Source organism: Chelonia mydas, chromosome 8 (genome assembly GCF_015237465.2).
Source record: "Chelonia mydas isolate rCheMyd1 chromosome 8, rCheMyd1.pri.v2, whole genome shotgun sequence".
In the NCBI taxonomy this organism is placed as follows: Eukaryota; Metazoa; Chordata; order Testudines; family Cheloniidae; genus Chelonia; species Chelonia mydas.
Genome location: NC_057854.1, coordinates 28,947,212 through 28,974,519, shown reverse-complemented (window position 1 = coordinate 28,974,519; position 27,308 = coordinate 28,947,212). Strand labels below are relative to the sequence as shown.

General features: G+C 44.1%; 1 protein-coding gene across 3 annotated transcripts in view; it reads left to right on the top strand.

Moving 5' to 3' along the window:
- LOC102929426 (rho GTPase-activating protein 7) overlaps positions 1-27,308 on the top strand; it is a 193,028-nt gene that overhangs the window by 44,098 nt on the left and 121,622 nt on the right. The gene's annotated exons all lie outside the window — the stretch shown is intronic.

The following is a 27,308-nucleotide window of genomic DNA, read 5'->3' as shown; positions in this document are numbered from 1 at the left end:
ATGTCATTGTAGAAGATTAGGTGGTAATGGCCCTATAGCCCTGGCTGTTGCTTTTTCACCTATGTGACCGAGTAGATGTCTTAGATTGATATTCAGCATGGGCATCAATTTGCAGAATCTCAAGTACTCTGCCTGAGTTTCTACCTCTAAATATTTAAACTGCTTGTCCTTTTGCTGAAGTTTTGAAGACACTTTACTGATTTGAAGGCATTGGCATATCAGACTCTTATAGTCATAATTGTCAGGAAATGTGAATGTTAATTCACAATGAGGAGTTTCCCAAGCACCAAGAAACTGCTTGGAATCAACTGTGCTGTGGTTTTATAATCTCTGATGAACTGATCTCTATACATGACATAGGCATTCAGCACTTATTCGTGTCAGACAAGTATGTAATAAGAGTAGTTGCATAATCTGGAATTCTGTCAGATGTTATATTGCAAAATCTCTTACATCCTATTTTCTGTGCACAGCCTCTAAATGATTACTTGATAATGCAGAGACATGTTGAATTCTGACACTCTAAACGGGGAGTGGGAGTCACACAGTAAAATAAAATCAATGCTTGTAAAGTGTACTCTATATAACGCCTCTTCAAAGAACACTGCTGTTATTAGAAAGCATTATTTTTAAGAAAGGGAGCGTGACTTTTGGGTTACCAACCTGACAGTCTATAGCAATAAAACATGCATGATTGTTTAGAGGACGTAAATTATATTAGGTAGACAAATAGGGCAAGTTTCTCCCAGAACTTTGACTTCGAAGTTGTCAGGTTTGAAGTAAAAGTTCTGTGTAAACACAGATGATATGAAGCTAATCCTCTCCAGAGCTCTCTTCTTGGACTGTAAAATCGAGGAATGGAACATGGTGATATTTTTCACAATCAATCCAGCATTATAAGGCAATGTTAAGGTTGTTTTTATGGCAATTGGCCCAATTTCTAATTGCATGGTGCAAAAAATCCCCCTTACTCAGCTTTGACTCTCCCCTGACTGCAGTGGATGTTAATTTGTGTATGGACTGAATAAGAGCCTCCAGATTTAGTCCCTTGTTAGGGTTCTGAGTCACAAATTTAATCTCTTCTCGTCAGTTTCTGTGGACCTGCACTAACTCTCTCAAGAGCAGTCCAGACAGAACAAGTGTGAAGGCAGCCAGAGTAAATGACAAAGGGAAGCCTGACTAAAATTAGTAATAAGGCAAACATGGCTACTTTTAATTCCTTAAATCTGGGAATTGCATCAGTAAGAGCAGCATTCAGGTAAATGAACGAAACATGCAATAAAGGATCAGAAGATTAGTAAGACAAACTGGAACTCTCATTGGGCTTATTTCTCACAACATCACAAACCCAATATTAGGAGAGCTATTATAACCTTCAGTCGTTAGGGAAGGAGCTGAATTAAAAGCCTGGATCAAAACCTGTGGGAAAGATCAGAAATGACAAATCTGAGCTTTGCAGCCAGCCCTTATCCTTACACATAGTTGGAGGTTGTTTGGATCTGGCCATTAAAAGTTCATATCTGGGGCTGAATTTAGGAGCTCTGAAGCCAATGGCATTACATCAGTCCACATCAGCAGAGGATTTGATCCATTATCCTTTGGTTGCACATCCTGCAAATGCTGACATAAATATCTGCTCATTCTACATACAGTGGAAGCACCACTATGCTACACAACTATATCTTCACAATATAACACTGTGTTGCTCTGTTAGAGTTAGATGGCTGTCTTGAAGGGTATAAGTAATGGTACAAGGAGGTGTGATTCTAGTGCAGGTAGGCATATCTGCTCTAGGTTTAATCTCGCTGGCGTGGATAAAAGCAGTAGTGAGAATGTGGCGATGTGGGCTAACCACCCCAGTACAACCCCACTAGACTCTGGGTATGTACTTGGGTTGCTTGTCCGTGCCACCACATCTTCTCTGCTATTGTTACCTGTGCTAGCTAGATCAAAACTAGTCTGGGTATGTCTGCCAGCACTGCAATCACACTTTCATTTATGGTGTAGATGTACCCTTAGAAAATAATCAGAGGGAGTGTTTAAGTGCCAAGCACCTCTCAGGAACAGGCTCATGGTCAAACTCCCATTGAAAGCCTGTCTGATCCTACACCTTGCAGGAATCCTACCTTACTGCCTGACCTCTACATTGGGTTCCCTTCTGGAATCATGTGAAAAATCCTCTTATATTTCTCATGTGAAAAAATATTCCTATGGTTTTTTTTGGCCAAAAATGGGAAATTCTCAACCCTCTCACACACAAACCCATTGCACTGCTCAGAGAAAGGTTGCTTTCCTGTCTGGACAGGACCAAAATCCTGACATTTACATCTACTCATAAGGAAAAAAAGCCAGATTTTACTTTCTGAGAGCAGAACTCTTCTTAAAAGAATTATAAGCAAGAAACATGTAATGGATTGAGCAGCTGTACAGAATGCTTATACTGCACTGTAAACACTTAATTTTAGAGGCAGAGCTTCCTGTTGCAAAGTTTCCCAATGTCAAGGTCTGTTCAGATCAAGGAATCTAGTCCCATCTGCATGGTGGTTGCCTTAAGTTTTCCAGTTTTGCTGCAGATAATTAACCATACCTCAGCATTTGTAGTATCTCCTAAGTATTCCTTGTAATAAGCTTAATTGGTATCTATCAAGCCAAGGCAAAACTGAGATGCTTTTAAGAATGACCACCATACTATAGCTAAATCAGCTTCCAGAATGTATTTACTATAATCCAAGATAAGTCCCTGAAATTCTATCCCTGAGCTTTTCCACCTTCATGTTTTGTTTCAAAGTATACACAAATGTTTTGAAATAGAGCTGGCTGAGTCCTGTAAAAACAGTGCTTGCAAACACTCTATCAAATGCCAAACAGCTGACAGCTGTATGTTCATGTCCTCTTAAATGTTGCTCATGTGACAAGGTGGTTGGTTGTATGGCAAATAGCCATTCCTACTCATTAGTGCACATGTATTTCTACGCAAGCAAAGGTATTCCTGAATGTACACTAGGGACTGTGCTCATGACCAAGAGCAAATAACATGGCACGTTTTCATTTTTCTATTTACAAATTTTAAATTCTCCAGCTGTTTGGTTGAAATAGCATGTGACTTAGGTGACCAATCACATAGTGCAAATAGTCAAACTGAATAGTTGGCAAACAGCTCATAGACAGACATTGTGTGTCTAACCTACTGTGCAAATTAGTTTTAGTCTAGCTGATTTCAGAGAAGGCCTGGAGATCACTAGTACGTAATCTAAGGCTAGGGTGGCCAGGGTACTATAACATTTTTGGATGGTTAGCACTGAAGCTTCAGCATATGCAACCCATGCTAAGACTTGGGGTCCATTCTCCTCCGTTGTGTTAGTTATGTGAGGAGCATGGAAGATAGAGGCATTTTCTAAATGGGCAGCTACTCAAGACAGGCAATTTCCCAAAGATATATATTTAGAAAGGTAAAATGTAAGGAGGGTTTTTGTTGTTCCGACTACTGAGCTGAATTATCAGAATTCTTCCCCTGCATATCAGGATGCAGAGGCTCTGGATTCAGATTGCATTGTGATGTTCACAGCCCCCCATCATGCTGTTACAGTACAAGAAAGCCAACGGTACAGTTTGCAGAGACTCCAGAATTCCTCTCATATATTTATTAGACCACATGCCGATTGCAAATTACCATACTGGCAACCATTCAAATATGTACCTGATTGCGAAAGCATCTCCATATAGAGGGAAAGAACTTCTCCCAGATGTTAAGCTTGTGCACCATGGAAAATAAAGAATAGCAATAAGTGATGCAGTTGAGATTAATTTAAGGAGTAACTGGAGTACATCAGACCTTCACTTTCTTTACAAGAAGTCTTTATTGGATATTAAAAGTAACGGATACAGTGTAAAACTCATTTACAATCCAAGTTCTTACACTGTATATTAACAGGTCCAAATGAGCATTGTTATCTGGGGATCCATATTGCTAGAATGGTGTGGTTAAGGTCTGAGAAGTGACTGCAAAACTGGCATCTTCTTACTCCCTTTCTTCCAGTGTGTATTCTGGCACTTCTGACTGTTTTACTTACAAAAGCACATTATTCCTGTCAGCATGCAGAGAGGGAGCTGGACTTATGATTTCCCCGTCCTTGCACTGAACTTTGTCCTCTTTGTACCTGAGGTCAGATTTCATTATCATAACACTACCTTCTTCTGATTTAACAGTTTTGTGGGTGATCCTGGATTTTAAACTCAGGGCCATGTTGACCTCTCAGCTTGGTGATTCCTGCTAGGGGGAGGTGTGGGAGAGGGCACTCTCACTTCCTTTCCCTTGACTGAGGCCGTGCCTACACTACAGAGAAAGGGGTGTGATTCAGGTACCCATACACGCACTAGCTCTCATTGAGTTAGCTCGGGTATAAGTAGCAGTGTAGCTGAGATGCTAAAGGTGGCGGCAGCGGAGGCATAGCTGAGCTATGTCAAGTACATACCCATTGCTTTCAGGTGGATTTGTGCTCATCCGTGCCTCCACTGCCACTAATTTGGAATTGGTAGGGAATGTGACTTTCCTGCTTTTTCTGTCTGATGTGAAATTTCACCCCTCACTGCCCCAGGCAGAGAGGGATGTGGGAGGGGTGGCAAACCATGCATTCCCTCCTCCTGCCTGAGGGATAGCCATTCTTGGATTGCTTGGTGCTGAGAGGGCGACAGAGCAGATCAGGGCAGCTAACCCAGAAGGCATGTTTGAGTTAGATCACAGCCCTTCTTCATCAGAAGAACTGAATAGAGTGTAGCAAGAGCCACTTCCCAGCATGCTTCTCTTCAGTGCCAATGGATGCTGTATACCTGCAGGTCCCTCAAGCAATGCACCTCTTCCTCTTCCCAGTGCCCCACAGCCTCCTGGGAGGGAGAAATTTGCCCAGAACATGTAAGATGTCAGTGGAAGACTTTTTTTATTCAAATGAAAAGGCCCACTGAATGGGAACCTACTACCTCCTGATGGGCTTTCTATCACCCAGGGTCCTGTCCTGGCAGACCACCCCACAGGGTCTCCAGCAGTTGAAAAAACAATTGGATGGCTGGGTCACAGTGGGCACACAGCACCTATGAACCTCACTGTACAAAATGGCCAGGGCAGCCAACTGAGTTCAGTAGATTTCTCACCAAAGGGGCTCCTATGGAGACTTGATTGTAATTTAAAGGTTCCACCTTCAGTAGGCCCCCAGGTGAGAACTGTGGTACAAACCACTAGCTTTCCCCCCTGGGTGAAACCCTTCTTGGACAGAGCAGACTCTGTTGGGACAGAAGATGTAGCTGCATAAATGTTGCACAATGTAGCTTTCCCCATTGAACATTGATGAAACAAGAACTCATCTTGCTGAGACTTTCAAATTGTTGTTTCTGCTTAGACACCATCCAGGAAAAGCCAACAGGTCCCGGAACAAAGTCACATGCAGACAATGGGCTGTGAAGTTACATCGGGGTGACATTTCACTTATTGAGCCTCAAAATTACTTAGCCAGAATTAAAATAGATGGTTCCGCACTCTAGAAAGAGCCAATTATCTCTACTTCTGATTAAAAGTACTTCTATCCCTCTCTTCAGGACATAGGTAGCCTGTTGCTCAACAGCTGCAATTACTCTCATATGAAATAATCTTTATTATTTCCACTGGTGGGAGACGCTAGACGAGTTCTGCAGTTAAATAAAACATTCTGTTCATAAAATAAATACAAGCTCTATTGGCCATGACAGTAATAAATGTCCTAGTTACTTAAATTGGCTTTATAAATATTTTTCTTTAGGAAGCTTTGTGGGTTGTTGGTAGAACTGTCCACTGCTGACATAAATGGCTTGTCTTAACCTCTGCAGAGAAAGAGAAGAGATTTACACAGTATTTATCCCACTTACCACTTGTAAGATTTCTTATAAGTACCATTCTCCTTCCTCGGATGTCAATGGAAGGATTTAGAAGGGTCATTCCAGAGGAGAAAGTGTAGTTGTTCCCAGAGGTTACACAAAACTCTGTTAAGTGAGAACATTCAAATAGTTTTTTTCATGGCCCTGATTTAGCTCCTCCTGCTGGACACTCACCAGGCTGATGTGATTGGATCCCAGCACTTTTAGCTCCCCTTTGGTCCTTGTAGGCTCTAGGCATTCTCTATATATGGCCCCTAGGCTCACTCCCTGGTTACAGATTCTCTGACTGGTGTCCCTTTTTGGAAGCTGGACCACGGTGCAGCTGCTCAAGCCCCAAGACTCCCTAGTAACTTAAGCACAGCTTTCCAAGGGCTCCATCCTTTTAGGTACACCAGCTTATAGTTTAACCCTTCAGGAATATGTGATAGCTGAGGCCAAATAGGACACAGACTTTGCAGAAGGATTTATAAAACATTCACTCTTTACTTTAGACAGCACAAGAGAAATACATGTGTAGGCAAAACAATAAACACCTGCACACCATTCCCTGCCTCAGTTTCCTTTCCACTCTTGAATGTTCTTTGGGATTTAGGTCATTGTCTTTCAGGGTTCTAATCCCCTTTCCTGGACCTTGTTCCTCCAGCTCAAGGCTTCTCCCCAGAGCATATATTCTCTTTTTTCTGACCAGCTTCGGCTGGTGCAGCTGTCAAATGGTCTTCTCTCTCTCAGAAAGTATGGCCCTTTGTGATTCCCAGAGTCTCTCCTCATCTGAGTTTTTAAACACCAGTCCTAACACCTGGTTTGTTTGTTCCCCTTCTGGGGATTTTTCCACTCCTCCAACCCTCTTCTGTGCAGACCATCTGGAATAACTGGATTCTTCCAGCTCAGGCACCTTCCTTAGCACACCCATTGTCCTGCCAGAGCACAGTTCTTAATATTAATGACTTCATTTGTTTGTTCTGTAGCTTCTTCCAGACAGGAAGCGTAATAGGTGACAGGGTCAGTGTCAGCCAGTGGCTGATTTACTGCACATTGAGGGGTGGAGTGAGGTGTCAAGTTCATAATATCAAACTGAGCTCATCAGTTGTGCATAGGAAGGCGCCCCAAATCACCAGTTTTGCTTCACAATAATCATGGGCCTGAGGTCCAAGTTCAGATCTGGATGGAGTTTTAGATAGCCTGCTCACCCCAAAGATTAGCAATGTTCAGATGTAGGCTTCTGTTTCTGCCCATTACCAAGATAGACCATGGGGTTTAGCCCCTCCCAGAGCAGCTCTACACGGCTACTCCAATCATGATAGTGTTTAATAGGCTCACTCAATCCCTATGACTACAGATACTTCTCTGACCATAAACAAATCTCCCAACACTTCATATGTGACAATGAGCTTGGTTGTCATCCCAAACATTCCTTTTCCATCTGATTGCACCCTAAGATTTCACACAATGCACAACAAACAACTCTTTGCCATGGCATGTTATGATGGCCAAAAGCATAAGTGGATAAGTTCATGGAGGATAGGTCTATCAGTGGCTATTAGCCAAGAAGATCAGGGACGCAACCCCATGCTCAGGATGACCTTAAACCTCTGACTACCAGAAACCTGGAGTGGAAGATAATTGCTACAATTGCCCTGTTTTGTACATTCCCCCTGCATGCTGGATCCAGGATACTGAGCTAGATGGACCTTTGTCTGACTGGTTTGTATGGCTGGTTTTAGGTTCCTGTGGTTTGGGGTATTAAAGAAAGGAGCACTTCCTTGGATGCTCACTGCATGAGGCTCACCTCTTTAGTGCTGCTGTGTTTATAAAAGATACAGCATATACCCCTGTACACAATAGGGCTGCTCCACTGATGTTAACCCTCTAGTGATTGCACACATCTATTGATTGGGATTATGGAAAGGAAAAAATGTCTACTACCTCAGTGATTAATGAAAAGAGCTGTGTAAGATGTTCACAACAAAACCATACATTGGAATACATTATATGCTAGAAATGCCATCTACTTTTACTTGAAAAGCTTGCTAGCCTTCTGAGCCAAACTTATTGGGGCTGATTTTATTATTTTGCGTCAAAACGAAGTGAAAGTTATTGGCTTAAGCACACTGAGTTTGGGGTAGATTTGGGGGGGGGGGGCGGTTATAGATGTGAGTCGTGATGTCCCACCACTGTGGGTTCCTTTGGGGAACCAAAGAGTCTATAAATCTAGGCTGTGATTTTCAATAAAGCCTTAAGAAGTTAAGGGCCCAGCAGCTAATTCCCTTAGGTTCCTTTGAAAATCACAGTGCTAAATTGATTCCAAAGTCCTTCTATTGAAGTAAACAGGTGCTTTGACTAGGTGTGGCCTGCAGAATTAAGACCATTATTATTACCAGCAATTCTGGAAGAGCTCACTTTGGGCCCTGACCCTAAATCCATTGAAGACTACGTTAGTGGGCCTTTGAATCAGGTCCTGTTTCCAGATGAGAAACCAAGAGCCCGGTAGGAAATATCTAGAAAGCATGAAAAGGATACAAGAAATGAAGTCAATATAAATCCTTTCAAAAATTTTTTTCCTTTACTTTGTATGGCACTGGCAGAAAAAAAGGGCAATTAAAAATATCTTTGGTATTTATTTCTTTAAACAATCTCACTATCTCTGGGCATAAGACAATGACCTAGGGCTATAACTCCCTTTGACTTTTAAGACAAACTTCCTAGGATGGAGCACAGTGGAGCAGCCTAAATTTTGGCTTAAAAACTGAGGGTGTGATACCGCCCAGAGCTAATAAACAGGAAACATTGGCATATAGAACAAATAAGGTGCCATCGTGTTTGGAAATCTCCTAATGGAATCAGAGGGCCTGCATCCATTATTTCTCATAAAGAGTTTGTCACTCCTTTATATCTTGTAAGTGCATAACTTGTAAGTTGTAGGTGCACAACCAGCTGTTATCTGGTCCAGCTGTTATCTGGTCCATTCAACTATGCTATGTCAGGTTTGCTGTCCAAGTTAAACAAGACAACTGGGAGTAGATGTCCCTTCCCCACGAGGAGTTTATAGACCTGCACACTGGAATCTGAGGGCCTGTGCAGCCCTTATTGTGTATTGTTTAACTTGGCCACTTAAATTATGGACTGGTCTCTCTGAATGGTGTCACGTTATTTTTCACCTATGGCTGAACTTTTCTCTTTCCCCTCTCACTTTCCTATTGTACATGTTAAATCTGTTTGGTTTACAATGGTGACAAACAGAGAGGGAATGAAATCTTAGCAAGATTCCATCTTTTCTTTGCAACTAGACCTACAGTTTGAAAATATAAAAAAGGGCTGTGTGGACAGAGCAATCTTTTCCCTGGAAATCAGCAAGTACAGTGAGTAGCATGGAAACCTATCAGCAAAGAAAAACCATCATTCTTTCTTTACTATATATGTACAGGAAAAAATTCCCTTCTGATCTCTTTGGATGGCAGGGTGCTGGTGGCAGGAGACTTTAGTGACAGGTCTTTAACTTTGGAATGGGCTCCTTCCTTGCTCTGATGAAGCCTGGGATTTTTTACTTCAGGGTCTCTGTTGGAGATGAATAGGGTGTGTTGGCTGAATTAGGGGGATTATTGTTGGAAGGTGTTTTAACCATTGTTTCTTGTCGCTTTTGTGGTGCATAGACTGGGAAAGGCCCTATGTAAATAAATACATACACTGGGCTCTTCTCATTCCAAATTCTCTCCTCTAAATTACTGAAGCTTAAATTGCTCACGTACTTCTCTAAATCTATCCTGTCCAGCTTCCCATCATGATTCTTTGAAGTAGATGGAGGGTAGGCAGGTCATTTGAGAGCTAATTGCTATCACAACATGACCTTTAATAGAACATCATATGTTGGACATTACGGTCTCCCCTCTCTTACTAAGGAAGAGGTCAAGAGAAGCATCTTAATATTAATTAGCGGAAGTCTCATCTTGGCCTTTGGTATATTTGTACGCATCATAAACTAGGCACTGCTCTGCTTGGGGGAGATGCAGAATGGCTGGGAGTGCAGTAGATTGGAAATGAGGTACCTAGGCAGCACCTGCCTGCGCAATGCCTAACTCTATTCTATTGTCTCATTGTTAGGAGTATTAATTTACAAAATACAAACGAATAACAAGGGCTTTCCTCAGCAACAAAGAGCACTTTCTCCAGAGTGAAGGAGGACTTGTGGCGCCTTAGAGACTAACAAATTTATTTGAGCATAAGCTTTCGTGAGCTATAGCTCACTTCATCAGATGCATGCATTAGAAAATACAGTGGGGAGATTTTATATACACAGAGAACATGAAACAATGGGTGTTACCATACACACTGTAACAAGAGTGATCAGGTAAGGTGAGCTATTACCAGCAGGAGAGCGGGGTGGGGGGAAACCTTTTGTAGCGATAATCAAGGTGGGCCATTTCCAGCAGTTGACAAGAACATCTGAGGAACAGTGGGGGTGGTGGGGGGAGAGAAATAAACATGGGGAAATAGTTTTACTTTGTGTAATGACACATCAACTCCCAGTCTTTATTCAAGCCTAAGTTAATTGTATCCAGTTTGCAAATTAATTCCAATTCAGCAGTCTCTCATTGGAGTCTGTTTCTGAAGTTTTTTTGTTGAAGAATTGCCACTTTTAGGTCTGTAATCGAGTGACCAGAGAGATTGAAGTGTTCTCCAGCTGGTTTTTGAATGTTATAATTCTTGACATCTGATTTGTGTCCATTTATTCTTTTACATAGAGACTGTCCAGTTTGGCCAATGTACATGGCAGAGGGGCATTGCTAGCACATGATGGCATATATCACATTGGTAGATGTGCAGGTGAACGAGCCTCTGAAAGTGTGGCTGATGTGATTAGGCCCTATGATGGTGTCCCCTGAATGGATATGTGCATACAGTTGGCAACGGGCTTTGTTGCAAGGATAGGTTCCTGGATTGTGGGTTTTTTTGTGTGGTGTGTGGTTGCTGGTGAGTATTTGCTTCAGGTTGGAGGGCTGTCTGTAAGTAAGGACTGGCCTGTCTCCCAAGATCTGTGAGAGTGATGGGTCATCCTTCAGGATAGGTTGTAGATCTTTGATGATGCATTGGAGAGGTTTTAGTTGGGGGCTGAAGGTGATGGCTAGTGGCGTTCTGTTATTTTCTTTGTTGGGCCTGTCCTGTAGTAGGTAACTTCTGGGTACTCTTCTGGCTCTGTCAGTCTGTTTCTTCACTTTAGCAGGTGAGTATTGTAGTTGTCAGAACGCTTGATAGAGATCTTGTAGGTGTTTGTCTCTGTCTGAGAGGTTGGAGCAAATGTGGTTGTATCGTAGAGCTTGGCTGTAGACAATGGATCGTGTGGTGTGGTCTGGATGGAAGTTTGAGGCAGGTAGGTAAGCATAGCGGTCAGTAGGTTTCCGGTATAGGGTGGTGGCTGTGCTGACACTAAGTAGACGCAAGACCCCTGGGCTCAGAACACTTGGGATTTGATGCCTAAGCTTTTTTTTGAACAAAACCTTTCGGGTCAACAGTTCCTAGTCTCTTTTAAAGGGGCACGCACACATGAGGATAGATTCAGGCTTTAATAGTCTCGACTTTAAAATGTGTAGAAAGTAAGTGCAGGCTTGAGGCATGTTGTTTTCATTGCAGCATGTTAGTGTTAGCAGATATCAGGACTAAAGCTCACTGTGATTTTCAGTTTCCAATTACTCAAATACATGAAAAAAGCTGTGACATCAATTGCAACATAGCAGTGTGTTTGCTTAGAATAAAAGCACCAAAGCACCAAAAAGTAACTTTTTGTCTAATGATGCTTATAATTGCAGTGAGCCTAAAGCCATGTGCATTAAAAAAACATTAAACAAAATTGTTTAAAACTCTTTAAATATTAGCAAGAAGTTGGGTCTAAACATCATGTCTGACACTCCTGAAGTCAGTGGGTTCAAATCCCTTCAGGAATAGCTCATCTCTTCCAAGGAGAACACAATTCCATGCTGTTCATTGTATCTGGATCTTTCAGATGTGACCTTCAAACCCAAGTCATGTCTGTTCTCCATAGACATTTAGAGAGGGGGAAGAATTACGAACCTGCCTCCAAACACCCCTCAGTGGGGTTTTCAAATTCCAGATCTCTCTCCTGAGTCTATTTCTAATCCCATGGAAACTCTTATATCAGTGTGGGTTTTCTCATAGTATGTTTGACCAAAGATGTCCACCCTGCTCTGTTGTGCACCCTAAAAGTATGTGGTTGCCACTCCAGAGGTGGTGTAGGATGCATAGACAGTTGTTGGTAAAGTGACTTGGGATTAAGGGCCACATAGACAGTAAATGTAAAATGTTCTTGATCCTGTGATCAACTGAGCATGTTTGATAGTTTAGGTTCTTCTTCCAGAGATGTCCCTGTGAGTGCTCCACTTCAGGTCAAGATGCGTCCCAGTGCCTTTGATTGGAGATTTCCACAGCAGTACCCCTACGGGCTGCGCACGGGCTGTGCCTGCCTCTTGAGCTGTCGGTGTTTGAATAGCGTGTGCACAGCCTGGGCTCCTCAGTTCCTTCTCTACCCTCGCCGGCTAGAGACGGAGCTCAGCGGTGCTCTTTGAGACTAGCTAGTTAGTTTGTTTCTCAATTTAGTTAGATAGTTTCAGTCATTAGAGTTCCTACTTAGATAAGTTACGTTAGCTGTTACATTTATTTCTTAAAGGAAAAAAAAAAGAAAAAAATAACCTCCGTGGTTTCAGACATGCCTGGCTCCTCAGGCTTCAAGAGATGCGCCTCCTGTAAGGATGCCAGCCCCATCTCGGATGGGCATTCACAGTGCGTACGCTGTCTGGGGGAGTCTCGTGTACCCCAAAAATGCATCCACTGTAACAAATTTAAAGCACGGACCCTCAAGGACAGGGAGCTCAGGCTTAAAATGCTGCTCTGGAAAACTCCCTCAGACCTGGCCAGCAAATCTCTGCGACACCCTCCAGAGGCAAAGGAAAAGCAAAAGAAGGGCCAGCTTCCTCTCCCCTCAGGAGCCGTTCCTCGGGGAAAAAGTTAAAACCGGCTCTCTGGTCTCTGCTCACTATGGCTCCGGGGCTCAGCACCTTCCACACGGCAGGCACCTCAGGCACCGACTGTGAGTTGGCTGCCCCGCTACATGGTGCCGAGGCTCAGGGCTTCCAGTTGCCCACCTCTTTCAGCTCTCCTACGGCCACCATTGTCAGTACGGTGCCGAGAGCTTCTGCGGTGCCGACAGTACAAGCAGCGGCTGCAGCACTGTCCTTTGATCTTGCGGCACTGCTTTTACAGCCACCGCTCTCAGCACTGAGCCCCCTGAGGTCTCCAGCCTCCCTTGCAGTGCCTACCTCAGGGGCTCCTAGTCCATGGAGCCAGCTTGCGCCCCCGGGACACCCTTTGGTGCACCAGCAGATGCCCCAGCAGACTGCCTCCACCAGCTACCCCGGCACTGACTCCTGGTCACTCAGCTCCACTGCAGTTTTTACAGCCAGAGGAATTAAGGGTGTCCCATGCTCCTGACTCTCCTCTTCTCGGCACCAGTCTATCATCAAGACCTTTAGCACCCTACCTTCAGTACTCCCCTACTCCTTCAAGCCCCTCCAATGAAGTGTGGGAGGCTGAGGACAAGGAAGAGGAATATGATGACCAGATGTTTTCCTCTCAATACTCTCCCCAGAGTCAGTTACCCACAACTGGGAGATGCATTTCAGCACAATCGCCATATCCTCAAGGCTATCCACACTGGTATGGCAATCTCCCCTGGGGCAATGGCCATACTGGGGCCCATGGACCTACACCACACCACACTCAGGTCTTCCGCGGGCTGCCAGGAAGAAAGCTGTCAGACCCTCCCCACTGATGGCTTACACTGAAACCCAGATAAGACCTGAAGTGGCCACCACCCCTACAGAGGACACTGCTCCGCATACCTCTTCTATAGCAATAACACCACAAGACGCCATGGTACCCCCACCACCTCCCGCTACTGATGAGCTTGCTCACTTTCAAGAGTTGTTTCACAGAGTAGCAGAAGAGCTCAATATTACCCTGGAGGAGGTACCTGAAACACACCACGAGCTTTCCGACATCCTGCAAGCTATGACCTCTTCCAAAATAGTCCTACTAATTAATGGGCCATTATGGAACTTGCTAAAACTATTTGGCAGACCCCAGCTACAATAACACCCACTAGCAAGAGATTGGACAGCAAATATTTTGTTCCATCTAAGGGTTCTGAGTTTCTATTTACGCACCCCTCACCTAATTCGCTAGTGGTCAATGTGGCCAATCAGAAAAACGAATCCCAACACTTCCACTCCACTCCATCAGACAAAGATAACAAGAGACTGGACTCGTTCGACCGCAAAGTGTATTCTTCTTCCACTTTGCAATTTAAAGTAGTGAACTATGCAGTGCTCTTAGCAAAATATGACCACAAAAATTATGCCAAGGTAATGCAATTTATTGATGATGTGTCAGAGGATAAACGACAACGATTTAAAGCAGTGGTGTCCGAGGGCAAATTGGTCTCCCACACAGTTCTTCAAGCCACGATCGATGCTGCGGATGCAGCGGCCAGATCCACAGCCATGGCCGTTGTCATGCAGCGGTCCTCATGGCTTGCTTCTTCCTCCTTTCCGAAGGAGATACAGAATACGGTCAAAGATCTCCCTTTCGATGGAGACAAGCTCTTCACCTCTACAACCAATGAGATCCTTCACTCCATGGAGGACTCATGGGCCACACTCCGATCCTTTGGCATCCAAACACCTGTCTCAAAGAAGAGACAATATATATATCAGCCATACCAATGATTGCGTTACTATACCTTTGCACAACATCCACCTTTCAGACAATATGATACCCAACAACAACAACCACATAGGCCCAGGAACCAATGACGTCGCCCTCTGCAAATAACGGCGACCCACCCTTCTAACCCAAATAAACAAATATGAAGTCTTGGTCGAGGGTATAGAAAACCTCGCACCCCCTCCAGCGCCAACTTCAACCAACCATTTTTTTGGACACTGTTTGTGTCTGTTCCTGGCCAACTGGCAAACCGTCACTACGGACAGATGGGTCCTGGAAATTATCAATTTGGGTTATGCCATCCCCTTCCTCTCCTTACCTCCCACTGACCCTCCCATCCTGTCCCCCTTCAGGGACCCCTCTCACGAACAATTGCTCTGTCAGGAGGTACAACATCTCATACATCTCGGAGCAATAAAGGAGGTATTTACCTCAACACAGAGGGAGAGGGTTTTACTCCCACTACTTCTTGACAGAAAAGAAAAACAGCAGTTGGCGCCCTATCCTCGATCTTCGACATTTGAACAAGTTAGTCAAGAAACAGAAATTCCGGATGATTACTCTCCCAATGATAATTCCGATGCTGAAGCAAGGAGATTGGTTTTCAACCCTCGACCTCCAAGACACATATTTCCATGTCTCTATCCACCCTGCCCATCGACGTTTCCTCAGGTTTGCTGTGGGAGCACAACACTACCAATACAAAGTCCTCCCATTTGGCCTCTCCACCCCACCACGTGTCTTCTCCAAGGTGCTAGCAGTTATAATAGCACATCTCAGGAAAAAAGGAATCCTCATATTTCCTTACCTGGACGATTATCTCCTCAAGTCTCCCACTCAGTTAGAAGCAAACCATGCAACTCTTGCAATCCTTCACTGCTTCCACACCTTGGGCCTGCAAATAAACAAAAACAAATCTACCTTACAACCTACCCAACAAATCGACTTCATCGGCACCCACTTCAATTCCACCACTGGTCTTGCATCTCTCCCCCAGGACAGATTCCACACAATGGGCATCCTTATTACCCAGATATGTGCCAGCCCACAGACTACAGTCCGAGACGCTGTACAGCTCTTAGGACACATGGTTGCTTGCACATTTGTGGTCACAAATGCTTGCCTGTACATGCGATACCTTCAGGGTTGGCTAGCCATGGTATACAAACCAAACAAGCACAGGCTAAATAGGTTACTAACTATGTCCCAGAAAGTCAAGGAGTCACTTCTCTGGTGGACCTCTCCCATCAACCTCTGCACTGGAATTCCCTTCCGACAAGATCCCCCTTCAATTACCATCACCACAGATGCATCCTTCACAGGATGGGGAGCACACATCGGCCACCTCACCACTCAGGGTCTCTGGGCCACTTCAGAAACCAAGCTTCACATAAATTTGCTAGAACTCCAGGCCGTACGCAATGCCTGCCTCCATTTCCTTCCCATCATCCAAAACTACTGAATTCGAATCATGACTGACAACATTGCAAGCATGTTTTGTGTCAACAGACGGGGGGGGAGCCTGCTTACACTCCCTCTGCACATAGGCAGTAAAACTTTGGAACTGCTGCCTTCAACACAACATCCATATTTCTGCCTCATACCTGCCAGGTTCTCAGAATACCACCACAGACGAGCTCAGCCGATCGTTCCCCATACAGCACGAGTGAGAACTCAATGACACCCTTCTTTCCAACATTTTCCAGACCTGGGGTTATCCCCAACTGGATCTCTTTGCCACAGCAACAAACAAAAAATGCCTGACATTCTGCTCCAGAGCAGGCCTGGGGAAACACTCATGGCGAGACGCCTTTATGCACCCTTGGACCGAAACTCTCATGTATGCGTTCCCACCAATGCCTCTATTGCACAGAGTAATTCAGAAGATATGAACAGACAGAGCCAACATCATTCTCATAGCCCCAGCGTGGCCCAGACAACCGTGGTACCCCTTCCTCCTGAGCATGTCAGTCAACATTCCCCTTCCCTCACTCAGCAACCTCCTATCACAACATAGGGGACTACTATTTCACCCCGACATACAACATCTCCACCTGAGGGCCTGGCTGATCAATGGTTCTCTAATGCAGAGTTAACATGTTTGGACCAAGTACACAGCAGAACACACAACATGCGCACTACCTACCTGCATAAATGGAAACGGTTCACATCTTGGTGTGCTGACAAGCAGACCTCTCCAGTTTCTGCTTCACTCCCACTGATAATGGATTACCTGTTACACCTCAAAACATCTGGCCTTTCTACGAGCTCACTCAAGATCCACCTCGTGGCAATCACCGCCTTCCATTATAAGATTGACAACGTAACGGTCTTTGCCCATCCAATCACCAAAAGGTTCCTGAAGGGTATCCAGACCTGATACCCAGACGTGAAACCACCTGCTGCACCTTGGGATTTACACCTAGTCCTCAAAGTCCTGATGGATACACCCTTTGAACGGATGGCTACCTGCTCCCTTCTCCACCTATCCATGAAGACCGCCTTCCTCGTAGCAATCACGTCTGCCAGAAGAGTAGGAGAAATGGGGGTGTTTATGGCGGACCCTCCATATACCACGTTCTTCCGTGATAAGGTCACACTCCAAATGCATCCAAGGTTCTTACCTAAGATACACTCTTCCTTTCACCTCAATGAGCCTATACAGCTCCCAGCATGTTCCCCAAAACTTCACACTAATGCCTTTGAAACAACAGTGCACACTCTTGATTTTTGCAGAGCATTATCCTTTTACCTGGATAGAAAAAAAATCATTTAGGAAAACCGCCAGACTTTTTGTCTCTACTACTCAGCGCTCACAAGGAAATGCTGTCTCTACACAGAGATTTTCCAGATGGATTGCTGACTGCATATGTTACCAACTCAGGCAAATACAACCTCCTACGTCAATTAGAACACACTCTACCAGAGCTGTCTCCACCTCCACAGCCTTTCTCCGTAATGTCCCACTGTCTGACATATGTAAGGCAGCTACCTGGGCATCGAACCTTACCTTCACTAATCACTATGCTCTCATCCACACTGCAGCGTCTGACACCAGATTGGGTACAGCTGTCTTGTCAACAGCCTTCTTGCCTCATCCGAAGTCCCAACCATCCTAAGGGATACTGCTTTTCAGTCACCTGAAGTGGAGCACCCACAGGAACATCTCTCTCTCGAAGAGGAGGTCACTCACCCTGGGCAGTAACTGACATTCTTCAAGATGAGTGTCTTGTGGGTGCTCCACTACTTGCCCTCCTCCCCTCTACTTTGGAATTCGTGACTCATTCCGTTGTAGAGAAGAAACTGAGGAGCCCAGGCTGTGTGCACGCTATTCAAACACTGACAGCTCGAGAGGCAGGCACAGCCCATAGGGGTACTGCTGTAGAAATCTCTGATCGAAGGCACTGGGACGCATCTTGACCTGAAGTAGAGCACTCACAGGGATACTCATCTCGAAGAACATCAGTTACTGCACAGGGTGAGTCAACTCCTCGTACATTGAAGAAGGATGGTGAAAATCAGACATAATACATTTCTCACCCTGTTAAAGAATGGTTCATAGTGTCATTTCCCTTTACTCAGTACAATATAAAGATACTGGTAAGCTATCATAACTGACCTTGGTCATGCCTCAGGTATTATTAGGCCCTCTCATTAATGACTTGTTAAACCAATGCTGAGAGTACAAAAAACAGCCAGAACTCTCTCCTGCATAATATTATCACAAATGTTCTCCATTTAAAACTATGTTGTGATAAATCTTCCCAGGGAAGAAATCAGGGGAACTAGTCAATGCTCTTCTTCTTTTTTAGCGTGATTGTTTTAACAAAGGGTTAAAAACTATAGGGTCCCCATCCCCGCCAACAAAATAACATTCTTATCCCTTGGAAGTGGCTTTTGGTCCCAGTGATTCAAAGAAACTTCTGTCCTGTAAACACTGTTATAAATGTTGGGTCAGACTTCCTCTTACCCTAGTCAGTTGGTTGTGATCTGTGTAATACACTCAGCATTATAGACGACAGTGACCCACTCCATATGTTATGCTTTCTGTTGTAACTGTGGGGAAAAGAACTTTCAACCCTTACTCCATTGCACTGTTTTGAGAAAAGAATGAGTTATAACAAATACAGCCATGTGGAGGGGTTTTGAACTGATAGTAATGATATATGAAAAGCTAACAGGATATGAAAAATTACATTTATTTAGCACCCTCCGAGCACCAATTCATTTAGTGCAGCATTCTCTCCTGGCTCCCCTCCATGCAGCGTGAGGTTCAGATCATGTTTGAAGAAGGAGAAACTCCTACAAATAGTTGCCGTTTCAAATATTTGTTACTATTCTGGTCCATAATGTAAACTGCAGTGAGAGCTTGCGAGGGGAGGAAAAGCCAAAGCCTTCACCATAAATCACTTTGTTGTGCCAGTTGAACCAACCTGTGGAATGAAGGGCTCAAGAGTGAAGATTTAACAGAATATTCAAGGTTTGCTCCTTCTCATATAAATCATTAGGTTCTGCTGAACATAGGAGGGTTCCACTCAAACCCCTGCTGAACTAGCAGGAGGTGAAAGTTGTGCCCCATGTTGCTTCATTTGCCATTAATTTTGATTTAAGTTGAGGAAAAATTATACCTATCCACCACACCAGGGACTGATTCCAAAGCCCTGTACAGTCAATGGCAGACTTTCCATTGTTTCCATTGGGCTTTGACTTAAGCCCTCCTTGTCCTGACAGCTGTTATATACCACCTCTGTAGTGGAATATCCACCCAGATACATGACAATCCTTCCCTCCCTCCTGTACCCCCTCAAAAAAAAAACCCAACACACTTTGGCAACATGTAAATCTAAGCTGTAAAATATGCCTTAAGCCCCATCACATTTATTTCCTCTACATTCCCCACATGCTAAGGCAAATAGATGGCTTGCAAAGTAATTTTTGTCTTGATTTTCCATGAGGGTTCAGTTTGATTTATGACATGGTACAAGCTGAGTTTTCATAGTGCTGTATCTGGTCCCTTTACAGATCAGCAACGTAAGATCATGAGGTGTTAATGATGCCCATATGGGTAATGGGCAAGAGTATCTACTTCTGCTCAAATCTGAATAATTTACAAGAGGAAGGGAAATAAGAAGATCCTTTTCTCTTCTACTGTCCTACCATACTTATGGTATGATGGGATAACATGATTTTGGCAATTAATTGATCTTTAAATATTCATGGTAAATAGGCCCAATGGCCTGTGATGGGATGTTAGATGGGATGGGATCTGAGTTACTACAGAAAATTCTTTCCTGGGTATCTGGCTGGTGAATCTTGCCCATATGCTCAGGGTTTAGCTGATCGCCATATTTGGGGTCGGGAAGGAATTTTCCTCCAGGGCAGATTGGAAGAGGCCCTGGAGGTTTTTTGCCTTCCTCTGTAGCATGGGACACGGGTCACTTGCTGGAGGATTCTCTGCTTCTTGAAGTCTTTAAACCACAATTTGAGGACTTCAATAGCTCAGACATAGGTGAGAGGTTTTTCATAGGAGTGGGTGGGTGAGATTCTGTGGCCTGCGTTGTTTTTGCAGGAGGTCAGACTAGATGATCATAATGGTCCCTTCTGACCTTAATATATATGAATCTATGAATCTATGTTTAAACAGAATCTAACTATCCTTGGATGGGAAGCCCACTAGATCTCTCCCTCCTCCCCACGTTCACTTTATCATACCATCAGGGCTCCAACTAGGAGGAAAGGTTGTCTATTTTAAAATGAAATTACAGTAGATTAGATATTTAAATTTTGACAGGGCATCTTTTCCTCCTGGCTCTCCCTCAGTTCAGGCCCTGGTGATCTGTACTGAAATAAAAGTCCTTCAATTCTCTTGCCAGTTCTTCTCCAAGTTTAGATAGAAGTGTGAATTGGATAACCAAAATATCTAGATAAATATTAGATGCAATGAATATCTTTGGCCACTGGGTGGTGATGTTACATGGCATTAATATTAGAGTGTGGTTAAGAAGGATGTGGAGGGCAACAGTTGTGCCAGGTGAGCAGCAATTCACGTTTGCTGGGATTGTGCTAGTAAGGACCTGAACTCTGATTTCCTCAGAGAATTAATGAATAGTTTTCCTAGCATTGCTATGGTGTTAGAGCTGGGCATTGATATCGTATGATGTGTGGGACACTCATGTATAAACAGTGCTGCAAGATCTTAGAGAATGGAAATTGTGAATGGATCAATAAATTGTGCTCTGAGAGCTGACTCCTGTCCCCTGCTGTGCTGATGCACTAGGGGAGAAGACGATCCAGGGAGCTTCCTCCTTCACCCCATGCCAGCCCTCATACAGCATTACCCAAGAGTCGTACCCTCGTGAGTTAGTGGGGGTGTCCAGACCCTTACCTGAACAGTACTCCTGTTTAGTAAACTTTAACCGGGTTATGCTTTGCTTCTGTCCCAAGGACCAATATAATGCATTGGCTGCACAGCCCATCCCTTGGTTGTTCATGAAGAATCCTGCCCTGGCTAACAGGAGTCCCCATGCAGAAGATACACAGGTCCCTCTTGATGAACTATAGAAAGATGGTTTTCCCCGTTAAAAGTTAAGTAAACAAAGAGGACTGGTTTCTCCACTTGGGCACTGGTCTTTTTCCAGAACATCTCCATACATTTCTGAACTGCCTGCATTCAATCTATAATAAGAAGTGGGCCAATCCACTAAACCCAATGTCCCTGAAGTTTGGATCCAGACTGAGTTAGAACGTCCAGCTCCGACCCACCTCTAGTAGTCCTGATTTTCAGAGACCACGAGCACCCAAAAAGCTCTTATTGGTTTCATACAGTGACAACATCTAGCAGCTTCTGGTTACCCTGAGGCCTCTTCTCTCTGGCTGTATTGTACCAGCTGATCACACACCTGGTCTCAATTCAACTAGGTTTGTTTCCAAATATGCAGCTATGAGCAATTTCTCACTTTGGGATGATACATTCTATGTTGACTCATTTAGACCCATGTGACCTTCAAGAATAGACAATTGCTTACACAAAATGCTGGACTGTGAGAAAGTAACTAGTATGGAAATATTTTTAAGATGCTGATTGTGAAAGAGGAATTGTGGTCAGTATTTTCCAATCGGCATTAGACATGGCACATTCACACAACTTCACCACATTGTCCCTCGCTTTGCAACAGCCCAAACAAACAATCAGTGGTGCTGGCTCTGTCTCCTGGTTGAAGAACAGGGTGGGTCTCAGGGATGTGTCTGACTTTGGCAGGGAAAATGGCAAAACACATAGTGCAGAGGAGCCCAGAGGAGCATTGCTTGGCAAGCACGGAAGCAGTGAGCACTGGTGGCCAAAGAGCTAGGGCCAGGAGCAGAGATAGTGAGGTATATTTCCTTTTAAATTAGGATGAAAATCAGTAACTGCTGCTCTGCCACGTGGGGCACTACTCAGTGAAGAAAAATGAGAAAACCAATCATCCCACAGCTGTTGCCAGAGCAACCCTTCCATCTCTCGCATGGAGGATCCGCCCTGCACAGGGCAGAGTCCAGAAGGGGCACCCAGCATCCTCAAGAAGAAGAATTCAAGGAGAGCGCTTATTTGTTTTATGAAAATAATGGGACACAGCGATGAGAGACTTAAGGAAGTTCACAGTGCTGAAATACTAACCTTGAACTGCTATTACAGAAGAAGGTTGAGGCTCCTACCACAAGAGAGGAATAAGAGCCTCATAAGAGGAAGAGGTGTTTGGGAGCGGAAAACCCTGGAGGACCGAGTGTTCTCCTGGTGTGTGAATCTGGCCCTGCTACAGTGTATTCACAGGCACCCTTTTCATTCCGGTTCTCTCCAGAATGCCAGCACCAATGCAGGCAAAATACCACATCTATTGATGAGCTGACCAGTGCTCTTTCCACATAACTATGGGAATGCAGTGATTTGCACTAACTCTATTCATTACAATTTGAAGGCAGATACATTAAAAAGATTACAGTTCTTTCTTTGTAAACAGCCTAAAAATATCCCCTTGTTTTTTCTCTGATAGCTCTGGACTTCAGAGTCCGAGATTGAAGGGGGGGCGGGGGGAGAGTCAGGCTGTCTTCCTGGGGGGGTAAGCCTTTCCCAGTCACGTTTAAAGAATAGAAGAAGCTCAGAAATTCACATTATAACCTTTGATCTTAGAAACAAAAGGGCCACCTCATTCAAATTCTCTCCTGTGTTCTTGTGAACTCTAGAAAATCAGGGCATGTTTGTTTAGTTTTCTCTGAAATCATTACAGTTCTGAATTTACAGGCTAGTCTGTTGAGAGAGCAGTACACACACTTTAAGAAGATGCTCAGTGTTGCCAACTCCTGCAGTTTCATTGTGAGTCTTCATGCAAAAACTGGAGCTTTTCTTTAAGCCTTAACTCCAAACTGTTCCAATTATGTGAGAATCTCAGCTTTCATTTAAAGGAAAACAATAAGTTCCTAGCTCTCACTGTTGCAGAGAAAAGTTTGAAAACATGACCCAAGTGCACCCTAAAGATTCAGAAACCAGAAGGCAAAGAAAAAGAAGCTGAAACATGTAACTTTTTAAAATCTTGTGATTTTTAAGCCACCGTCATGGCTTTGGGGGCCTGACTCATGATATCTGAATGCTTGGCGTTGGCAATACTGCATTCACACTGCAAATGTCATAGGAACAGAATGGATTTCCATGGTAACACATTGCATCTTCATGAATAAACTGGTCATTGCTTAGAGATCTTATGTCACCTTTGATGGTAGGTATTGTAGTAATTGCAGACTTGCTTAGTTGTTACCCAAACTAAAATTAACATACTGGTCTTCTCCATATTGTATTGATCTCAGCCTGCTGGGTTTTAGTCCCAGCTTTGTCACTGTCTCATTCTGTAAGTTGGGGCTAGCCATTTTACCTCTGTGAGCGAGTGTATTCCTCTTTAAAACTTACCTACCTTGTTGGAGCAGGCTCAGTGTAAGAGTTTGACTGTTGTTGCAGAAGAGTTGGGAGGGGACTATGGAGCTGCCAGCCTACTCTAAGGTTTTGTCTTCCTTTGCGGCAGCATGTAGGGTACATGTAGTTACGTGCTGCAGTGAAAGGCAGGCTGTCCCCACGCTTGTCTCTGCAGTGGGTAGCTACACGCAGCAGTGAAAGGTTCCAGTGGGAGGAGGCAGCTGGGAACATTCCTCATAATTTACACTGCTATTTATACCTAGGTGTGCAATGTCTGCACTTTGCATGCTGCTGTAAGTGTAGATGTACCTTCACTGTAAGAGGGTCTAGGGAGATAGATAAACACACACTTTGGAATTGCATACACTGCGTGATGAGCTGAGGACTCACCCTGTGAGAAAAGTTGGAGGGAACTGTGTGCATATGGGTGGATACAAAGTATACACTTCCTTCCCCCTACAACACTTTAGATTCTAAAATATGAAATAGGTTTTTTTTTTAATCTAGTTTGCCTTTGACTACATATTATTAATTATTTTATGAATTTCATTCAGTTTGGCCAATGAAAATAGTCTTTTGTTTGTAGTCAATTTCATTATCTGGTTTTCGTGCACTAACACCACACCGCAGTGTTTTGTGCTGCAAGCATATAAGAGGAATATTTAAATCCAGACAAAACTATTTTCCTTGAAGCTTGGGAGAAATTTATATAAACATTTCTATGAACATTAGCATTGTAAAACCTTTTCTTATGGGGTAAGTAGTGCATAACATAGACAGGACACTCCTAGATTCCAAGTTTGTCATGAAAACAGAACAATTCTGTAGAGGGAAGCTAGATGCAGCATTGTGCTGTGATAAGGATCCATGCTTCACATGAACGGAAGCACACTGTGGAGATCTGGGGTGAAATCCTGGCCCCATAGAAGTCACTTAGAGTTTTGTCAGTACTTCAGTAGGGCCAGGATTTTATCTGGAAACTTTATGTATTTGAGGGAACATTGAAAAATCAAAGGTATTTGCAAATCAATGTTTTGTAATGGGATGTAATACCAGCAGCAGAGGAAAGGTTGCTTGATTGAGGTCTGTGTGTCCTAACCTTCATATTGCGATAAATTTAAAGGGTGAGAGAATTTCTTCCCCCAAATTGTCATATCTTTGTAGGCCCAAGTAGCCATCCCATTCTGGAGCACTTGATGTGTCTGCCTTCTCAGGAGACAGTTATCTGTTTCCTTCAGCAAAGAGGAGCACATCTGTTCCGATTTATAGACTTCGCTTCCTGATCTGGGATATGGAATAGTACAGAATTGTACTAGTAAAGAAGCTCATTTTGTCTCCCTGCCAAATGGATTAACATGGTTCCTGCCTGGATATTCTCATGAACATTCCACTAATTATTCAGAGGGACAATGATTTTCTTCTCATTACCTGTCTTAAGGCATCACTTTCAATGAATCAGCCAGTTGCATACATACTCATGTCCCTAGGCCCATTGATTATTTTAAGGGGGAGGGGGTCATGCCTTTAACTTTACAAATCTTTCAGAGTACTTGGTAAAAACAAGTGTGTGGGGGAAGGAGGAGGGGGTGTAATCCTGATGGATGTAGCATTCATTAGTAAAATAAATTATTTTCACATAGCCATCAGGGTCTGCAGTTTCCTCTGGGAAAGAAACTCAGCTGTGTTTCCATGCGCTGAGGGAAGCTTGGTATACTAAAAACTTTCACATTGAATGATATTCTAAGGGAAAAGCACACCAGGGAATTGTAAGTGGGTAGTGCTTTTCCTTCTATGTGCTCTTGCACAGGGCTTTGACAAGCAGCCGTACTTAGGCCCTCATTGATACTGTTGTTCCCATTAACTGCACTCAAATCTCTAAGTAAAGCAGAGGTGTTTGTTTTTAAACAGCCACCTCCTCCCCTTAGCTGCTAATCCCCTAAATCATTTGGAGCAGAATGAACATGTAGGTGAACATATGAGGTCATCCAAGGTTGACTGGAGCCCATGCTTGAAGAATTCTTTGAATACCTGGTGGGCAATATTGAAATGGCTGTTGAGGTAGACAGGACTCCCCTGAAAAGCATGCAGGACTGGGATGGGAAATAATCCTGCTTTCTGGACCAAGAGACTAGCCTGGGCTATGATTTTCTGGACCCCTGAAATTTAGAGAAGATTAGGGATTTAGAAAGACCTTGAAGGAGGGAGTTGTAATAGTCATGATGGGGAATGAATAAGTATCGCAGTGGAGTCAAGGCCAAAACTAGGAAGAATTCTGGCAATGCTGGAGGGAGGCAGAGATAGACAGATCTACAGATAAGGGAAATGTAGGAGGGAAAAAAAACGTCAGTCAGGGATTAATCCAAGATTCCTGACCTTGGGAACAAAGGGAAGGTCTGAGTTAGACACTATGATAGTGCATTCAGAGACACAGAGAACTTTTCCCCAGGAAAACTTCAATCTTTGAAAGTTATGGAGTAAATAAAAATTGACAGTCAGGAAAAGAGTCAAACAGCAAAGCAACAACTGCCTTGCCTTCGTCAGAGCCTAAATTGGGAATTCCTGGCTAGCAGGAATTGTCAAGTGCTTGCTTCCTTAGCAGGGTCGCCTTGAGCTCTAAGGTGAATGGAAGGAGGGCGAAAGAGCATCTATGCTCCTTTTCCTTATGATGATCAGAAAAATAGTTTAGGGTTTGTTTGGGAATGAACTTGCCTTAGTGTTCCAAATTTTGTGTCTGACACAATCCCACACCCATCTAGTAATGTACTGCAGTAAGAAAAGTGGTCTCTGCAAGATAGTGGAACTATAGTGTCCCGAACAGACATTACCGTTCCTGGGAATGTAAAAACACAGTTTCTGTTATAAACACCTTGAGCAAGGATCGGCAACCTTTGGCCCGTAGCCCACTAGGGTAAGCCCCCTGGCGGACTGGGCCAGTTTGTTTACCTGCCGCATCCACAGGTTCGGCCGATCACAGCTCCCACTGGCCACGGTTCACCGTTCCAGGCCAATGGGGGCTGCAAGAAGTGATGTGGGCCAAGGGATGTGCTGGCCACCGCTTCCCGCAGCCCCCATTGCCCTGGAGCAGCGAACTGTGGCCAGTGGGAGCAGCGATTGGCCAAACCTGTGATGCAGCAGGTAAACAAACCAGCCTGGCCCGCCAGGGGGCTTACACTGGCAGGCCGCGGGCCAAAGGTTGCCAATCCCTGACCTAAAGGGTGATTGTGACACTTGTGGGAACAAACTGAGGTATTCAGGGTGAATCACTACTACTGCCTGCTCACAGCAGCAGGGAGTCTTGTCTGTGCCCGCCAAAGAAAACTCCCCAACTACTGGCTGCTGGCAAGACAAGCACTCCGCTCCAGGGTCCACGAGCCCCACTCTTTCCCAGTTCAGCCTAGCAATTTACACACCCCACTTTTTTACACTTGAGTGCCATCAGTCCCTTGTCTTCTGGACGCACACCAATCCACAGCCTCTGTGGAAACAGTGCACCCCAGTTCACTGGTTTCACCTCTGTTCAACACGATCCTTAGCACAAGGTGCTTAGACATGTCTAGAGTAAAACCAAATTGAAGTTTATTTAACATAGCATGAGATAGAGATTCATATAAAAGCAAGTTCAAGGGTTTTGAAACATAAGGTTACACGTAGAAGAAAAACACAGAACACAATCTATAGCCTA